Below are 13,755 nucleotides of genomic sequence, written 5' to 3'. Positions count from 1 at the left end.
TCCTAGTAATCTATACACATCCGATGCGACCCGTCCTTCTTTTTCAAAATAGTATTGGGGCTCCCTAGGGAAAACTGCTCGGTCTGATGAATCCCTTTTCTAATAGCTCCTACAACTATGTAGACAATTCCTGCATCTCGGAAGGAGCCAGCCGATACGGTGCCTTGGCTATCGGAGCCGCACCAGGGACTAGGTCGATACTAAATTCTACCTGCCTCTCTGGAGTTATCCCAGGCAGCTCCTCTGGAAATACATTTGCATACTCTCGTACCACCGGCACGACACTCACTGTCACCTCAATCGTCTCCCGGGTATCCAAGACATAAGTGACATACCCTACACGCACCTGTTGGAGGTAGTGCCTAACTCTCGCTGATGAACATAAAGATGGTCCACACTGTGGCCTCTTGCCCTGAATCACCAGCTCTCCCCCACTTGGGGTCCTGACCCGAACCAACTGTTGTGTGCAGTCGATCACCGACCCATTAGGGCTCAACCAATCCATGCCTATAATAACCTTATTCCTCGCAATGGTATGGGAACCAAGAGGCCCATTAGCGCTCTTTGAACAACCTCAAAAAATAATCCCTGAAAACCTCTGCTACTCGAACTGATCGGTCATCCGCAATCTCAACCTATAGAGGGCAATCCAACATGCCCGAAGACTCAGAGAACCTCTTGCTGAGCGCGAGAGAGACAAATGATCGGTTCGCAACCGAATCAAACAACACCTTAATTGGGATACCATTCACATGGAATGATCCTAAACAAACATATAACATGGCATGTCAATATCACAAGCGACATATAATAAAAGCTAGCGAGAAGAAACCATACCCGTCACCACATCGGATGCGACACTTGCCTCCTTGGCTATCAACTTGAAAGCTCGGGTCCTCACCACTGGAGCCTCGAACTTGACCTTCTGGCCATCCATAACCCATGTAGTCGCTAGAGTTGGCACCGCCACTAGCATCGTTGTTGCTCCTATCAACCTGGGGGCAGTTGGCCTTTTTATGGACCCTCTTATTGCAATGAAAGCAAATCAGATCTGGTGTCTGAACAGTGGGGACAGGGGCAGTACAATCCCTGCTAAAGTGCCTCGTCTTCCTGCACTTGTAGCAGTCTGACGATCTCACTCTACAAGCTCCCTCATGCGGTTTACCGCATTTCCTGCAGCGGCTCTGGCTCGGCTGGCCCTTTGACCTAGTGTTTGATCCCTTGGGTTTCTTCCCCAAAACCCCAGTAACTTGCTCCATCTTTGCCTTCCTCTTCCTCAGGTATCTAAATCAATCTCTCTCTCCCTCGCCCTAGCAATCATGGACTCCAGGGTCGAGCAGGTTGAATAGCTGACATGCTCCCGAATATCAGCCCTGAACATATCATGATAGCGGGTCTTCCGCATCTCCTCATCCCTTGTATACTAAGGTAACTTTTGGATATAGTGTCTAAGTCCATAACTTTATTTGATATGAACTTGACCCGACCCAGCATGGTCCATTTGGGTTGCATGGCATTGCAATACTTGGATAGACTAAATGAGAGAATAAGGCACTTATGATTATTATTATATTATAAGTTCTAATATATTAATAATAGTATTATTTAATTAGTATTTGATCAAGTATTAATCTAGTATTAATTTGGTGATCAAAGTGAGACTAATTAAATATATAGGGTTGATTATGACAATCATCAATTCTTTTATGGTGGATTAATGATCCATGGTTTATGGGTTTGGTTATAACCATATGGAGCTCCATGGATAGTCCATGGGAGTTACAAACCCATGGGTCATGAGAAATGAAGAGTCATGACAATTAGGGTTTACATTTGTAACTCCTAATTATGACACTCTATAAAAGAAACCCTATAGCATGCAAAATCATTACTAGTGTATTCTTGTGAGGGCATAGCCGATTTTGAAGTGTAGAAGTACTCTCTCTAGTTATTCCAAGGTTGTAGTGTTGTGTGAAGCATTTAAGGCACAACATTTGGGGTGCTAGGCTCACAAAGTCTTGAAGGAATCTAAGCAACAACAAGGTATGTATTTCTACTAGTTTTTATGTTTTATGTAATCCCCATACCATGCTAGTTAGGAAATAACCTTGAAAAAGAAATTTGCATGTATATAGAGAAAACATTGATTCAAGGTTATTAGGGTTGCATGTACACTTAGGAAGCGTTAGAATGCTCAAAACCCATCAGTGGTATCAGAGCCTAGGATTGTTTTCTGTATACTTGATGCAAAACTGCTTGAAAAAACGAAAATTTTGCTCACTGTCGAATGGACTCGCCGAGTTCATGGGGAGGACTCGCCGAGTCCATGAACAAATTCATCCTACTCGACGAGTAGAATCATGCACTCGACGAGTAGGAGCGTGTTGGGTAGCTTTTCGTGTTTTGTTGCTAGAAATGGATTAAAATCATTATCCCAATCTATTTTGGACTTGTAAAATATGTTTTTCAAAATGATAATGATTATGTTAACCGATTTTTGCATGACTTTTATGAATTTTCAAGTATTGTATATGTTTATATGATTCCTTGAAATTGCTTGACATGAATTTGTGTTCTTATGAGTTTTTAGAAGATCATAGGAATTATGTGTAACCTCCATGTATGTTTAATTCATGATCTTAATGACATTGATGGTGTCCATAACTTGTCCTCAAGTTATGGATAACCAAAAGTCACTTCTTTAATAGTTGAAATTAAAGAATAGTAGGTTTCATAAAATGAAGAGTCTTCAACTTTATGAACCATTAAAACTCACAAGTTACAAATTGAAGAGACTTGGAATAGTTTCAATTCTTTCCCTCAAGTTTTGGAATTTGTAAAGTCTTACACTTTAATTCCATTTTTTTTTTTAAAAGTTAAAAAAAATTCAAACTTTATGGACTTCATTAAATTAGTTAAAGTGTTTAATTAAAAGAGTTAATAATTCCATAAAGACATGGTTTAAGTTTAATTAAATTAAGAGTATAATTTAATTAATAGATTAAACCACCAAGTATTTTAAATGTTTAAAATACACCCTTATACTATTATTATAATTTTAATTATATAGATATGTATAAGAACATGTCATTCTTACTGTTAGTAAGCCTCATTCATGAAGCCGGTCTATAAGGGGGGTATAAGGTTGTTGCCTATAAAATGGTGACTTAATGGGTGTCCAGTCTCACCCACCGCTTCCTTGATCGGTGGAGGGTCGTTAGCCGAATGGGTAGGATACGACTTTAAATACTCATTAAAAGTATAATGAATTATAAAGTAACTATACATTATAAATTCCCAATCTTATTTACTTTAGGAAAATGTGAAATTGGTGCTAGCCCATAAAATTATACTTTGTACCTTACCAAGTCGTTAGTGGAGCGTGTGTGGTTAACCGGCACACTAACATGGACTAGTAAGAGTGGCAAAGGGTAACTTGAATTTATTATAGATCGGTGGAGCGTGTGTGGTTAACCGGCACATTGATTAGGTAATATTGTTAAGGGTACCAAGTCAATTTGTATGGTTATTCACACCTTGTTTGTGATCCTCGGCATCCCAATCACAAACTTGAGAGGGCATAATCGAGATTCAAACATGCCATTGAAAAGTTCAATGTATCTCAAAAGATCTAGGAGTTTCAAAACCAATAAAACTTAATAATAAAATATTTCATTTTTCATGGTGGAAATTGGTAAATCGTCATTTACCTACCTTTAACTATTTTATAATTTGGATTACGGCATCCCTCTTCCACTTATAAATAGGTTATTGGGTCCTAGCCTTAATATTTCACATTGGGTGTTATATTAAGGACTTTAAATCAACTAACTTGAATTTCTCCCATTATAGATGTCTAGTTTAGATAGCTATGGCCTTCCCAACTCATTAGAAGAAGCTTCCTAATGAAGATGATATCCCGAATGGAAACCAAGGTGAAAGATCAATCCCTTTGTCGTGTATTAGTGGGACTGGAAATCATACTTCACTTCCTCCACCTCCTCTAATAAATCTCCCTATCCCACAAGTTTCAAGACCTGATAAGTTCTAAGTCACTCAATCCCTATTGGCAAACAAAGTCTATATGTACTTAGGTCTTGGAGATTAACTCACATATTGACAAGTCGGGAGAGTCGGGTGTCGAAGTCTCAAGGTAGCTGGCTATTGACTTGGTCACTCCCTGATGACAGATCACGACATGACCCTTAATGATCTTACATATTTGCTTGATGATGCTGAATCAGCAATGGTTTGGAGCATTGGTAAAGCAAAATTTGATTGGAAGATCAACTTCCCAAACTTCTATGGACATTGACAATGGTAACATAAGAAGTCCAGAAAACCTTTCTCTTCCCAATTGAAAGGGATTGGCCATAGTCAACTCGGTTGACCAAATGGTAAAGAGAAAGGCTAAGTCTGTGATAGTCCCATATACCGTTTCCAAAGAGTCCATATGTTTATGTTGCCAAAGGAAGGGCATTGGTTGCGAAGCTGCCAAATTTACCTAAAAGTCCATAAGGATAGTAAAGTCAAATGTTTGACTCTGCTTTAGGTAAAGTCCATTATCTAACTTTATTAAGTTTCTATTCTGAGATTATTATTGCATGATGTGACTGGGTCACATATTGATGTTTAAGAATCAAAGAAGAGTGAAGAAACTTAAAGAAAGTATATGTTGATTCTGATCGTGAAGATGGATTTCGATCGCATGGTTTGGTGATCAGAATTTTGAGTTGTTACTTAAGAGTTATGATATATTGCTTAGGAATAGATAACAACAAGTTTTCCATATGAATTCTAAGGATAAGTTTTTTTCAAAGTTTTAAAATAAAATAAAATGGTTTTGATTTTATTTACTTTAAGTATCCTTACAATGACATTTGTGAAAAATGTTGTTGCTTATATGTTTCCATTGATAAGCAATATGGGTAAATGGATTTGATTCTTTCATTAGTGGTAGTGTCATAATTTACCAAATAAGGAAAGATTCTCATCACCCAAGTTTCAGTTGGATAGAAACTTGGAATCATGCAAGTTGTATTGTGTGATGAATGAGAATTTTCATCTTTGGTAAATTAAGACTAATTCCTTGTTCACATTCGCATGTGAGTCAAACGAAGGACTAAAGGATCGGGTACATTAAGTTGTGCACTAGTCAGGTCCACCACGAAGGTAGATAAGATTATTCGTTATGATTTACTAAAGTTTAGTAGATATGGTTATACTTACGAGTTTAAGTGTAATTCTAAAACATTGGAAAAGTTTCAATGTATGGCAGAATGAATAAGAAGAATCAAATAAGGCAGAAAGATAAAAGTTTCTCCAATCTGAAGAGATGGGAGAGTACTTGTGTATTTTGTTTTGTGATTATCTTAGTGATTATGTAACCATATCACAATTGATCCTCTAATGACACCTTAGTGCGTTTGTTGCCTGAAGAGAGGAATCGTGAATTGTTGAAATGATTAAATCAAAAGATAATTCATACTTCGTCCCAAAAACGAATCCTGGAGTTATACTCCAAGATTGTAACTTGAGTGACATAGTCTTTAGAAAGTTCATAACACTTGCCAAATGTAGAGTAAGATGTTTCTTACTCTTGTACATTTGAGATTGGTAAGTTGTGATGTTTTGGATAAAACAAAGACCAGCTAAGACCAATAGTGAGAAGTGTTTAACTTTATAGTAATCCGCACTAGCTCTTGAATATTTGTTTTGTCAAGGAATGGTTCTTGACAAAGAGAATCATATAGGTCAAGAGGTCAGTGGGAGTCTTAAAAAGATCTTAAGATGGGCTCAAGAACTAATCAAGAGTTTTGTTAATCACTAGCCCACGACTTGAGGTTTGTAACATATCGTGTTGACATATTATGTGATCATCCCAGTTAAGGTTGGCTTTGCATTGGAGTTCTAAGAGTTCTCGACTGTTTGCATAACAATCTGGAAGCAATGGTAGGCCCTTGTGCTGCAGAGTGGCAAGAAGTTAAGATTGCACAAGTTCAGTCCATATGAATTTGTAAGTGTCACTAACCTAGTCCTGTGATTATGGTTTTGACAAAATTCACATGGAAAAGAACACATACACCATAAAATCTAAGTGTCATAAGGTTTCTCTTCGATTCATGAAAATGATGTTAAGGAAACGCTTCCACTAAGAAGATTTTAAGTAGATAGCGGATGTGATATTTGCATTCTCATATAGTTAGTGGAGCATGCGTGGTTAACCAGCACACTAACTAGTGAGAATTGCAAAAGGTCTAGACAAACATGTGAGCTATCTAAGGAAAGGTGTATGTTTTTGATAAATTCTTATCAAAGCAATCTAGTATCAAAAATATGAACTTTGGTAAGAAAGTCAATAAAGTATTGATTTCTAGAAGTCCAGTTGATTTCTGAGTACATGTCAAAGCTAGTGGGAGCATAAAGTGTTATGCTGGTAATCATTATGCTAGTGGGAGCATGATGATTATGTTAAGTATTGCAAGTTAGCAATGTTATTTATGGAAAACAAAAGTTTCAAGTTGCTTTGAAAAGTTGTTTTTCTATAATTAAGGGAGAGGATTCTATACTTCACTCCAATTCTACAAGCTTAGATTGAGAATTTAATCTACTTTAGTTAAGAATACATATGAATGTTATGCTGGAATGGTTCAACATAAGGAAATTCTATATATGTTGCGTTCTCAAAATTCGATTATGATTACGGCATCCCTCTTCATAGTTCGAATTTTGAGAACATGGAAAATAAAAATTTTATAGCATAAATCATGTCCCATATGCTTTGGGTATAGGATTGATTATATATGCTATAATATTCATCCATTCTAAATTTTCCAAATGCCTGGGGCATTAAGATGGAAAAAGGAATAGAACTGGAAATGACTAAAATGATTAAGCAAAATTGTCGAGGAAAATCTGAGGTTTACCAAAGATTGGTTGCTCATGGATAATTAGAAGTATAGAGTAAGGACCATATTGACATATTTTGTAAAGAGGCAACTCTTGTTCAGAAGTGATAGTCAAAATGGTAATATGGAATTGTTTCCATAGGTGAAAGTTATTCTTTGAATCTGTGTAATATTAAACAACTTAATGCTAAGATGGATGTTCAAAGGAATGTACTTTGAATTTGAGACTTCATTTCCATGGAATTGTTTCCCATTGGAATACTTTGTAGTGTCTGTTGCCAAGTCTCTGTGACTTCTGTGCATAGTCGTTACAAGGGGATCATTGCATATAAGTTTAGAATCTAACATATTACAGTAAATGGCAAGAGTTTGGTATTCTTGCATTTACAACAAGGATTGGAATTGTGAAATGAGCATCATTTGAATATGGTCAATTGATCTATTTCACAAAGAGAGGACCATATGTAAACATAGTATACATACTTAGAGTATGGCATAATTATTGTTCGGAAAAACATAGTGTACATGCTTGGAGCATGGGACAACTAATGTTTTAATTCAAGCATAAAGTTGATTAATCGAAACATAAATAATGAGTGATTAATATGGTGCTTAAATAAAAGGTGTTTTATTTACGCTCAAGGTGTTGGGGCCATATAAGATTAGTATTATTCTTGTGTTTCGCTTTGCATGTTTTGACTTCCAGAATAACTAGGTCGCTCTTCCTAAATGACTATGTTATTCAAACCATCCACACTCAGTCATATGTTGGAAGTAGATATGAATCAAGACTATCATGAATTTGGGTTGTATGATTTGTCTAAAGTGCTTTAGACAATGCAATGGTTGCTACAACATTCATGAGTACTTATAAGAGCTGAGTATTGGATTCAACCCACGCTCACTTGCATCACTTCATGGAATTTATCTCGAGTGATCGTGAGACGGTAATATCATATAAATCTTCAAATCTAGAGATATGAGTTGTTGACTATGAGTTGGTTATTCATTGATTGTACGAAAATGCATTGGTAACTCGATGTTATAAAATGTGCCTTTGAGAACAATTCAACAAGTAGTTAGTACAAGCATATTAGTCGAAGTTTATTTGTTCCTTCTAGAAATAGAAGCAATATCTGGGCCCCTCGATGATTTGGTTTTGACCTATGTACCGGGCCCGGTCAGAACCTAATTGATGTGTTCAATTTAGTTCTATGTCGAAAAAAATCGGAGATCGAGAAACAAATGCGGGATAATAAGTAAGACCATGTTCCATGTGTTTGTCCGCCTGATATCATGAGAACAGAGGATTATATGATCACTTATCTTAAATGGTGTATCATCATCATCTCAGATCCGAGAGACTTTGAAAGAGCTATGATTGCTAGTCAGATTTTGAAATCATATTTGTAAATATAGTTATTAGACTTATCCAAGTGGGAGATTGTTGGATATAGTGTCTAAGTCCATAACTTTATTTGGTATGAACTGGACCCGACCCGACATGGTCCATTTGGGTTGCATGGCATTGCAATACTTGGATAGACTAAATGAGAGAATAAGGCCCTTATGATTATTAATACATTATAAGTTCTAATATATTAATAATAGTATTATTTAACTAGTATTTGATCAAGTATTAATCTAGTATTAATTTGGTGATCAAAGTGACACTAATTAAATATATAGGGTTGATTATGACAATCATCAATTCTTTTATGGTGGATTAATGATCCATGCTTTATGGGCTTGGTTATAACCATATGGAGCTCCATGGATAGTCCATGGGAGTTACAAACCCATGGATCATGAGAAATGAAGAGTCATGACAATTAGGGTTTACATTTGTAACTCCTAATTATGACACACTATAAAAGAAACCCTATAGCATGCAAAATCGTTACTAGTGTATTCTTGTGAGGGCATAGCCGATTTTGAAGTGTAGAAGTATTCTCTATAGTTATTCCAAGGTTGTAGTGTTGTGTGAAGCATTTGAGGCACACCATTTTGGGTGCTAGGCTCACAAAGTCTTGAAGGAATCTAAGCAACAACAAGGTATGTATTTCTACTAGTTTTTATGTTTTATGTAATCCCCATACCATGCTAGTTAGGAAATATCCTTGAAAAAGAAATTTGCATGTATATAAAGAAAACATAGATTCAAGGTTATTAGGGTTGCATGTACACTTAGGAAGTGTTAGAATGCTCAAAACCCACCAGGAATAACAAGGCCCTCTCTCGGAACATGGCGTTGATCTCCGCCACTCTCTCCATAATCTGTCTCATGTCAAGAAACTCCCTGATGTCCCACCCCCAAACCGAAACGGCGGAACAAAAAACAATTATATTCATAGTAACAAAAAACAATTGTATTAATATTAAAGCTTTTACAAGTAGTGATTCATAAAAGATTGAATCCAAAAGTAAATAACAAAATAAGACATGAAGCTATTATACATTATCTTCCGAATCCCAACGCGCATACCTGTCTATTAGTTTCCTAAGAATACAAGTTATTTTAAAAGAGTAGATCAGCATTTAAGCTGGTGAGTTCATATGATTTTAGTGATGTAAAGTAAGTTGAAAGTTCTATTAGAAAAGTTTTCATGTTCCTCCAAAAGATCCTATATCTTCTGATATGATTAAAGTTAAGTAAAAATGGCTCTATAATCCTTTCTGTGAGTACTAAATGGATACAAGTTATATAAATCCCAGAGTACACAAACAATCGGTTGTATAAATCTACCCTAAGCTCATAACCAAACAAGGAACAGTAAATGTGGCGGAAGTCACACATCCCATTGTTTGTTAGATCTGCATTGTATATAACCCTAGCGCATTCATCTGATACTCACGGAGTTAACTGTAATAGTTCCTTTATTTTTATGAGAACATTCTTTAAGAAAACCCTTATTTCTTGAAGTAAAAATGGTAACCATAATGGTTCCTTCTATAATCACTTAGTTTATACTAGCTATATATAATCTAATATCGAACGGATACTTAATTGTGTGAATCTGCCCTAAGCCCACAACCAAACAAGGAACAAGAAGTAAGCTGAAAAGCACACATCCAACTGCCTATCAAATATTAATCATGTACAACCCTGATGTATAAGCTATGGTATTATAGAGTTAGCCATTAAAGGTCCTTTTAGTTACACTAGTTTAATAAAATGGATTAAACCCTTTTTCTGCAAAAGTTTCTAGTTTAGTCTACTACAAGTTATATCTGAAAAGTGTGTTTTTGTACTGAAAAACGGTGTATTGAATTTGTATGTTATGACCAGACCTATACCTGGTACCCCTTATGATTACTTAGTGTATAAGGAATATATATATATATATATATATATATATATATATATATATATATATATATATATATATATATGTATATATATATATACATATATATATATATATACATATATATATATATATATATATACATATATATATACATACATATATATATATATATATATAGGTAAGATCGAATAGATAATAGACTTGGTGTATCTGCTCTAAGCCCACAACCAAACAGGGAACAAGAAATGAAGCGAAAAGCACACATCCTACTATCTGTCGAACTCGATTTATATATATCCCTGATGTATAAACTAAGGAATCATAAATTTAGGATTATACCCCCCCTTCTAAGTGAATGTACTAAGACTCGACTGTACTTTCTTGTCTTTTGTAATAATGAAAGTATACAGTAGAACTTTAAAGTGACTACTGAAGTACAGAAAACCTCAAAACCGGCTTGTTAATTTGGGTGAATATGTTATGTGGTTGAAACCATACTGATATGACACGTGATAACATGACGACCTACTGGCACCAAAACCGATGTGATATTTTTCACCCCAGGCATGTCTGCCTAACTGTAGCTAGCAGTTTAGGTGCGGGGTGTTAATCCCGTATAGATCTATACACAAACTCATGCTCTCCCTCCAGGAGACTCTGGTTACAAAGCGTGATCTAACAAGTATATTGCCAAAATATTGTCACACCCCCGAACCAGACTGCGGAAACGTCCAAGGGCTCCTGTGACTTAAATTAAATATCATCACAATGAATATACATGAAACATAACATAAACATCACCATGCATTAATACATTATAACTGACATTGTTCACATCAAGTAGATTGTTTAAATATTACATTTCCATAGAATACATTGTTTGAAAGTTTTCAAAACATAACATCCTAACATACTTGGTATTACTCTTTAGCTTACCTGTTACCTGAGAATACAAGTTATTTTGAAAACTTTAACATATGGAATGTGGGTGAGTTCATAAGCAGGTTTGGTATGGAAATGCTTTGTATAGTTTATAAAACCACGAAAATCCGATATTTTTTGAAACCGCAAATGTTTATACAAAAAGTGTGAAGATCCATAGGTTTATGCATGAATAATTTCAAAACGTGAAAATATATGAGGAGTTTAGCGTTGTAGTTATTGAAAGTACAAGTGATTAATGTTGATTACCTGGGAAAACCGATGTTTTCCGATAAACAGTATGATTGTTTTGAATTATTATACCATCACAAATAATGATTACGAATTCCCTTGATTACTCGGATGGTATGGGATTTATTTATGTGAGTTATTATAACCATGCATTATAATGACTAGTTCGTCTGTCTTGGCATTCTAGCGAACGCCGAAAATGAACTTAAGATTTTAACACCCTAAACTGGCCGACTCTAACTATAGCGAATTACTGAGGTGTGGGGGAGTCACCCCCGTATAGATCTATACACAAACTCTCACTCTCCCTCCAAGAGACTTTGATTATAACTACAGAATACGACCGACACTTATTGGTGTCTCCCGTTATTACTCACTTAATCCAAATGAATTTGATTAACCTTGATTAAGGATATGTTTTTTGTTTACTTGAATAGCTAGTAAGCCTAACAGACGAGGAGAAGAGGACCACGTACGATGTCCTACTAATCATGCTTGTTATAAGGCTATCGAGTATACGAAGGATGCGTTGACCCATTTTGCATATGATTTACTTAGACCCTACTAGCAATGCTAATGAGCCACTGAGGCCAAATAGCACTTAAAAGCCATTAAGGGTCCCTTAAGCATGTAATTGGGTCACAGGAGGCCTAATAAACATCTATTATTATTGTTGGGCCCAATAGTCATGTTAATGGGTCACGAAGGTCCAATAAGCATGTTTAGAATCTTTCAAGCCCAACAATTTAAATATTTCCTTGTTTTATGTATAGTATAATTGTCGGAAGTTTGATTGAACAATTGTTAAATCGCAAAGGCACGAAGCTTGTCGATTGTTTATAACGATATTTGAAAATATATGTATATTCTTTATTCTATTTTCATAAGTTATTGTTTGGTATTTTTGACCCAAATATCTTAGTAATAAAATAATTGACTCAAAAATATTGGTTTGACCTATTCAGGCATTCTTTAAAAAAAATCACAATCTTAGTCCCTTTTTATAATTTGTTTTTGACATTTTAGGCCCTTAAACTAGTTTCTTCACATTTTTGGCCCATAGACTTATTTAAATAATGTTTTTAGCCCAAAATTTACTCTTTGGCAGTTTCAGCCCCTGTGGTAAAGGACTTTCAGGTAATGTCCAAACTTTTCGCAAATTTTACAATTTTTACCCAAAATCCAAAAACTTTGCATTTTTTATCCTTTTTGGCAAAAACTATGCATTTCAGCCCCTTAAAACTCATTTTTTCGCAATTTTGGGCCTATGGGCCAAAAATCCTAAAGTTTGGCCCAATAGAGTACAATTCTCATTTCTAGTCCTTTGAAAATCATAATATTCATAAAAGCTACTATTTTTACTGTTTGGACTCTTTTGGTCTTTATAAAAACCGTAAATGACAATTTTTCCCCAAACTTTTGCTTATTTGACAAAAATAGCCCAATAATGAGTTTTATGATGTAATTTGTTTATTTTAACCCTTATATGGTAGATTTTCTTAACTTGTTAAGTGTAATACTTCTTAGATCACATATTTTTCCTCCTTGAACTATAGTTCTCGAAATCCCTTTCATTTTTGGCACACATATATCACATAAACACAAAAATCACACATAGCATACAAACACACATAGATCTACACATTTTACTTGTATTCTCCCCCATAAAACATGTGAAAACCGAAAATAGAGGCATATGAACTCATCTTGCTTTGTTGCTCACGGTTTTGAAGGAAGAAATGAAGAAAATTTGGTCATAGCAAGCCTTCTTGGGTGAATCTTGATCTTAGGGTTTCTAGGATGATGATCATGAGTTTTTATGAGTTAAGAAGAGAATTGTAACAAAACAAAGAATCTAGATCATGGATCCAAGCATCAACTTACCTAGGATGATGATTTTTTGTGGAAGAATCTCATTGAAATGTTCCAAGATCTCGAAATTTTGATGAAGAAGAGGAGAAGTTGTTGTGAGTTATTGAGAGAAAACTTTAAGTGAATTATGTGTGTGTATGTGTGTTCTTCTTTTGGCCGAGAGTAAGAGATAAAGAGAGAGGAGGTGAGAGATGAGGTGACACGCATAGGAGTATGAGATTGGTTCATGGGTTTCCAATAGATAATTATGAGGTGTCTTGCCCTCATAATTCTACATTTCTCACTTTGTTTTTTTTACATGGACCGAGATTTGGGTTATAGAAGAGAGAAATTGGATTTATTTTTGCCCACTTCTTAATTTGGTTTGAATTTATGGGGTCCACAAGGAGGTTTTTCTGCCCATTGGGCCTTTAGAGATTGTTTACGGCCCAAGGTGCATAAAAGAATTGATTATGGCTCACTAATGGTTAATTGGATTAGTTTTGGCCCAA

The sequence above is a fragment of the Lactuca saligna genome, chromosome 9 (genome assembly GCF_052625555.1).
Source record: "Lactuca saligna cultivar CGN05327 chromosome 9, ASM5262555v1, whole genome shotgun sequence".
Taxonomy (NCBI): Eukaryota; Viridiplantae; Streptophyta; class Magnoliopsida; order Asterales; family Asteraceae; genus Lactuca; species Lactuca saligna.
The sequence above is the reverse complement of the archived record's forward strand: the minus strand, read 5'-3'. Positions refer to the sequence as shown.